Source organism: Squalius cephalus, assembly GCF_949319135.1.
Source record: "Squalius cephalus genome assembly, chromosome: 19".
NCBI lineage: Eukaryota > Metazoa > Chordata > Actinopteri > Cypriniformes > Leuciscidae > Squalius > Squalius cephalus.
Window position 1 is genome coordinate 24588950 of NC_137140.1, and position 6611 is coordinate 24595560.

Consider the following 6611-nt stretch of genomic DNA (forward strand, 5'->3'; position numbering starts at 1 on the left):
ACAAACTTGCTCCTCCACAGTAAATAAATCGCCATCCGAGTTTTATCACTGAGGTGCAATGCAAAGTTATTTTTACAGACATCCACATATGAAAAAAACAATCCCTGGACTTATTACTTTGCAAGTGTATAACTTGAATAACTTTAAAACTATAATTTTGCAGAAATGTCACAACAGGCACGTTTTTCAAATGACCATGTGTTGAAAATTACATTGAAATGTGATATTTAAATATACAAAATATTTTATTTCATGATTATGTATGTAAATCATATAAGGAACTGTATGTAAGGGGCAATGCTAAACTACAGTTTTGTTTTGTTTTATAAGCCAATATATATATGAAGACAGGTGCAAAAGCCTCTATGCGAAGGAGATGTATTGCATTGCGTGAGGCAAATGGTGGTCACACCAGATACTGACTGGTTTTTGGACCCCCCAATACAGTAAAACTGCACATTTTAGAGTGGCCTTTTATTGTGGCCAGCCTAAGGCACACCTGTGCAATAATAATGCTGCCTGATCAGCATCTTGATTTGCCACACCTGTGAGGTGGATGGATTATCTCGGCAAAGGAGAAGTGCTCACTAACACAGATTTAGACAGATTTGTGAACAATATTTGAGAGAAATAAGCCTTTTGTGTACATAGAAAAAGTCTTAGATCTTTGAGTTCAGCTCATGAAAAATGGGGGCAAAAACAAAAGTGTTACGTTTATAATTTTGTTCAGTGTATATATTATTATTTTTTTTCCGTTTTTTTTAATTTATTTATTTTTTACTTTACTACATAATTTGTAACTTACGCACAGCTGGTGCAACTGTCCCTGTTGTTTAACAACAGTTTCTTCAACACAAAATTACACATTCATTATAGAGTCGTCATTTTAAAATCAGTGTTAATAGACATACAATGAGTAAATAATTTCACCATTGATTAGAGCATACAGATGCATGTTGCCCATCATTTGACTGGAAAAATCATTTATGGAATTGGTGCAGAGTGCTCTTCAAAGAGTTATTACCACAGTATGAAACCTTTCAATCCTGACAGAAGGTTGAATTGCACAGTTTGCTAATCTAATTATAAACAGCATGAAGGTTGTTTGTTTAAAGACATCTGTGTGTTATTTGATCAGGGTGAAGTTTTTAACTTTGTTAGTCTAACACCATGTGTTCTGCACCGTTGTGTGTCGCTGAGCAACGCACAGATTGGTAGCCTCTCTGTAACGCTGAGAACAAACAGTGATACAAACACTTCTGGAAGGAACTTGTCCAATCAAAGTAAAGGACAGGAAAAAAACAGTTGTATTAAAATAAATAAAGGTCAGAATTAATGAACATTTTAGTTTTTTCTCTTTTTCTTTGCCTTCGCAAAGCATCAATTTTTGGATACTGCTTTGCATATTAACTGAATTTAAATCCCTTTCAGCTAATTTATTTAATAATTACCATGTCTGTTTTGATAAGGTCCTTTTTTGAATGATTGCAAGGCTCCTTGTGGTTTTTGAACTAGGGGTATATTAACGCAGTCCACAAACAAGGATACAGAGAGAGAGAGAGAGAGTTACACACAAAACGCCATAATGAAGTCATTCTGCTTCCTCTCAGAAGGAAGTGTGTTAAACACATTTCAGACTTGCACTTTGTGCTACATCTATAATTAAGCTGCCAACGCAGCTGTATTATGCCCAAAGCACTAATAGGTGCTGTAATGTCAGAATCCTACCAGGACTAGGTAATTGAAAGTCTAGAAAACTTGATGACTTTATCACCTAGTTTGACTAGTTGCTTGTTATAATTGCAATAACTCATTTCAAAGCACAGGAACAGCCAAAGGTTAAGTATTAGCTGCAGAGCATTCTGTCAGAGGGGGGGGGGGGGGGGGGGGGGGGGGGTTACTAAAAAATGTTCACAGTCTAGAATTTACTTTCTTGTAAAATATGTAATAATAGTACCATTGCAAAATAATTGCTAATATTTAGATTATATTTAGACAGTTATTTCACTTTTTATACGAATTAGAGCAGACAATGCTGATTAATTAATAACAAGTAGTGTATATTATTATTTTTCTAAGAAAATATCCTCCATTAAGAAAATGAAAGTGCGTAACAAAAATGCTTTACATTTAGGTGGTATTGAATTGTTAAGGTGTGTGTGTGTGTGTGGGGGGGGTCCTTATGTATTTATGTATGGGGCAAGGGGCATGATTCAAATTCACAAATATATTTCATTTAATAAAATATAATGAATTTTACTAATTACCATCTTAAATTTACAGATATCTGGAATGTGTGTGTGTGTGTGTGTGTGTGTGTGTGTGTGTGTGTGTGTGTGTGTGTGTGCGCGTGTGTGTGTGTGTGTGCATGCGTGTGTGTGTGTGCATGCGTGTGTGTGTGCATGCGTGTGTGTGTGTGTGTGACACATACTTAACCATATATTGGGGACAAAGAAATATGGTAAACCTGACAACAAAGCCCAAAACCTTCTTTTGGGAATGTCATCTTTTGTAAAAAAATAAAAATAAAAATAAAATAAAAAAACAGAATAAAAATAAAGGGGAAAAAATGCACAAATACATAAAAATGTAGATTTTTTAAAAAAAGTATTATAAAAATGTTGGAAAAAATGAATATATGTATAGGTCTACACATTTTACAAAAAAGTGGGGTCATTATTAAAAAAAATAGATTCCAGATATCTAAAAAAAAAAAATTAAAACCTATATTCTTGCAAATTTTCATTTTAAATACAATCCTTGGTTGTATGTTTTGGACATTAGTGTGTCTGTCCAGAGAAATCCTTGAGTCTCTATTCAGTCCTTGAGACCTCACCCCCCAGGGCTCAATCATTACATCGATTACAAAACAGGATTACTGTGCCTTCTGTGTCCACATGGGAACAATGGCATGAAACGGTGTGAAAATCCACAGCAGTCCAGGAGATATATACAGGAAAAGAGCTTAGCTGGATATCCAAAAATATATAGATGATGAAATCTGACCTTGGTTTCTCCTTGGGCACATCATTAGGTTTGGTACTCATTATACACCACTGAAAACCCATGCAGGAGAAACCTTAAAAGGGAATATTTTTTTGCAAGTTTTAATGATTTCTGTGAAGACCTAGTAAGGCATCATCATATTCTCATGATAAATGATTGATGTCACATTATACAAAATGAGAAAAGGTAGTCATCATTTATAATAGTTAGGACTTTTCCCCCCTGTGCAGGTATCTTTATCTTATAAATCACTCTGGTCTCCATATTCACACATCAACACATGGTAATGAAATTAACAGCCATTAATATAGTAAATATAAATTCTGTGCTGTCAGTCAATGCATATGAACCAGGCATAAGGTCAGAATACTTACACAGAATAACAACTATTCAAGCCTTTTTATAAACAGAAAAACAAAGAAAAGTGAATGGAAATAAGATAAAACGCAGAAGGAAAAAATGGAGAGCGAACATAGATAAAAAAACAAAAAAAAACTGTAGCCAAAAAGAATCAGGTTTTACTTTGTTTTTGCATTCAAAAGCAACTCGGAAAAGTATGTCTAGTCTAGCGCTAGAAGCTGAAAAGATAAAACAAAAGGCAGATGTAAACCGTGCTTTTGTTGGCTTTGCCCATTTAAAACACAATCATTCCACTGTTTGAATTCAGATGTGGAGATCTTTGCACCGAGGAAGTGTTTCTAGCCCTGCAGTCAAGTGTTCATTTGTGTGGTGGGAGACAGGAAATAGACAGCTGGTTGCAGATGATCCCTGCAGCTGATCTGAGCTGTTTGATTTGATCATTGCTGGCTACACAGCATGAAGGACAGAAACTGTGCCTTGCAGGACAGACTATCTTCTTCCTTATCAAAGGAATGGATACTTGAGGCAGAGATGCCAATACACACTTACATAAGTCCTAAACGTATTTGCAGTACGGAGAAGTTTTAAAAGTAAGTTTTCAGATTTTCAGCTTTGTATTGTATGTCAGTGGTATATTTAAATAAACAATGTTTACACTTTCTCTGTGTTTAATAGAGACGATTTTCAACCCAATCTGTATTGTTAAAATGTCAGTAGTATGAACAATATTTACTCTTTCTCTGTGTCACCGAGAAATTCATGTTTGTGTGTCAACAAAAGACTGTACTTCCGCATTTTTGTACCCCCGCCCATGGACAAGTCGGACAGTCAAAGGGTTATTAAGTTACGTAATAAGAGGTTTCTTGCCTGTACGTGACAGCAGTTTGCCTCTTCTTCCTAATTAATGGAACGGCAGTTTCTTTCATTTCCCCTCCCACCTCCATTTGGCCTAAAACACTGTTCGTATTCATCCAGTTTGAAATGTTGACTGCAAACATGGAGGTTTTTCTCATTTTCTGTAGCGGTGTTCTCTTTATGATTCTCTGCTGCCTTTAGCCACTGCCTGAAACGCCCTGGATCCTTCACTGAAAACCAAAGTAACTCACTCCCGCTAAATGTTTACTCTCTGAATTCTTGCACCAGGGAACACCACTGTGACTAAAAGTTTGCTAAGAAGAATTTCCTTCTCAAGTAATGCTTTAATGCTTTCTGTATTTGTGATGATTGACCATATTATGCAATAAAAGCAAAATCTGTCTGCTTTGACAACTTCAAGACCTTAACAAAAGATGTTCTCTATGCAGGACAGCACCATGGACAGCTCCCCATTAACACACCTGAAAAGAATGTTTTCCCCCAAAAGGAGAAAACAAGGTGTCTTGTGTCATGCAACTAATCAAAACACCGAGAATTGTCACAGGAAGTGTCTCGCTTTGCAAATCATTTAAATACGCAAACAACTCCCTGTGCCGCGTGTACCTGAATTGGCCCACTTGTCAGCGAGTTCCTCTTCAGCAGCTTTCGTAAAGCACCATCAGTATTCAGCTCCCGTTGTTATGCTACGGTTCAGTCCTGCCAATCATGTGCTCTCGGTCTCAAATATCCAAAGAGCTCTCAACATCATGCACACGCTGAACTTACTGTACACAACAACATTCTCAGCCTCATGAGATGCTGCCTTTCATTCTTGTGCAAGGATCTACCCGGATCAATAGCGGCATCATTCATAAACATAAAACAGATATACTGCAGAAAAAGTGAGGCGAATGCTTTAATATAAAATCACCAACCTTTAGTATTTACTTCAAAACCCCAAGGGATATGTCCCTATATATGACTACTTTATTTTGTTAAATTTATTCATCGATCATAACAACAGGTGTTAACCAAAGTTCAGCACAGCAATATCAAAATGACATTTCATGCATGGGGACTGCCAAGACACAAATCCAACAGTCCCACAACACTGGGGAAATAACTATGGGGGCTTCACAAAGCCTAACAAGTAGTGCATAAATTGCTTTAAACGATAGTGAAATAAATTAAAATGGATTTTCAAATGACAATACATGCACTCTTAAGATTGCTGCTCGTTTACAATGTATAAATCAATAAGCCAACTTAAAATCAGATTACAGCAATATCAAAAATCACAATTCAACAACAATTTATTTTTAAAAAAGACTGGGATTATGTTAGGTTATTCAGCTACTGGTCTGCCAAGTAGTCCTAAAACGTTCTCTTTTTTTTTTTCTTGACCTATGTGTGAAGCAAATTTCTGACATTATTTACAGATTAAATTTAGCTACATTTAAACAGTCAGTAAAACAAAGTAGGTTGAATATTTGTTCTTCCGAGTAACACACATGTTCAGGGAGACCGGGGAGTGTTGTAACACTGTCACAAGTCAGAAAAGAGCTGTGGTGATGGCATCAATATCATACACTTGCATCACCCAGTGTATCATCATTGGCTGTGAGTAATATTGTACATTTTATGACCAAAAAATTATTTTCAGGAAGGAAAGTAAAAAATTGGATCAAGATTATTTTTTGCCTAGCAATCATTATTTGACTTGCACAATCTAAAGTAGTTGTTTATCTAGTTTTATGTGCTACTTCAAACTCACATGCTAAAACAGTTAGCTAAGTTGTGACTGTTAGAGGTGGGGATAGTTGTAATGGTTCATTAAAAATGTTACAACCAACCCTTTATGATGATTCCAAAAATAAATTGCACATCCCCTGTTAAGACAAAATCATGTTTTTTTTGGATTTGTGGTAAAAATGACTCCATCATAGTTTATACGAATGTCTTGTGATAAAACAATATCCACCTCAAAATACAATTTTTTGTGCACATTTATAGAATGTATGTGCATCTCTGCGTTTCCATCCAGCGCTTTTTAAGTGATATCCCAAAATTCACATAAAATAGGTGGCAACATACAGACAAACACACACAGTCAGCAATTGTTTTTGTGCTAAATATAAAATCCTAAATACAATACAATGTTTTTGTAACTTTAAATTGTTCACTTTATTCAAAACTGATTATTCTTTGTTCTTCAAAAATATTCTTGCATACATTTAGATTGTGTGGATCTTACTTCAGCAATTTCTATCCCCAGCCTGTTACAACTCACCGTAACAACGGAACTATTAGTGTTTGACATTAACTCACATCTGTGATGGTGTTGTACGCGTTTTGAGAAACATCATCTTTTTTTGTGATTCTGTAAAAAA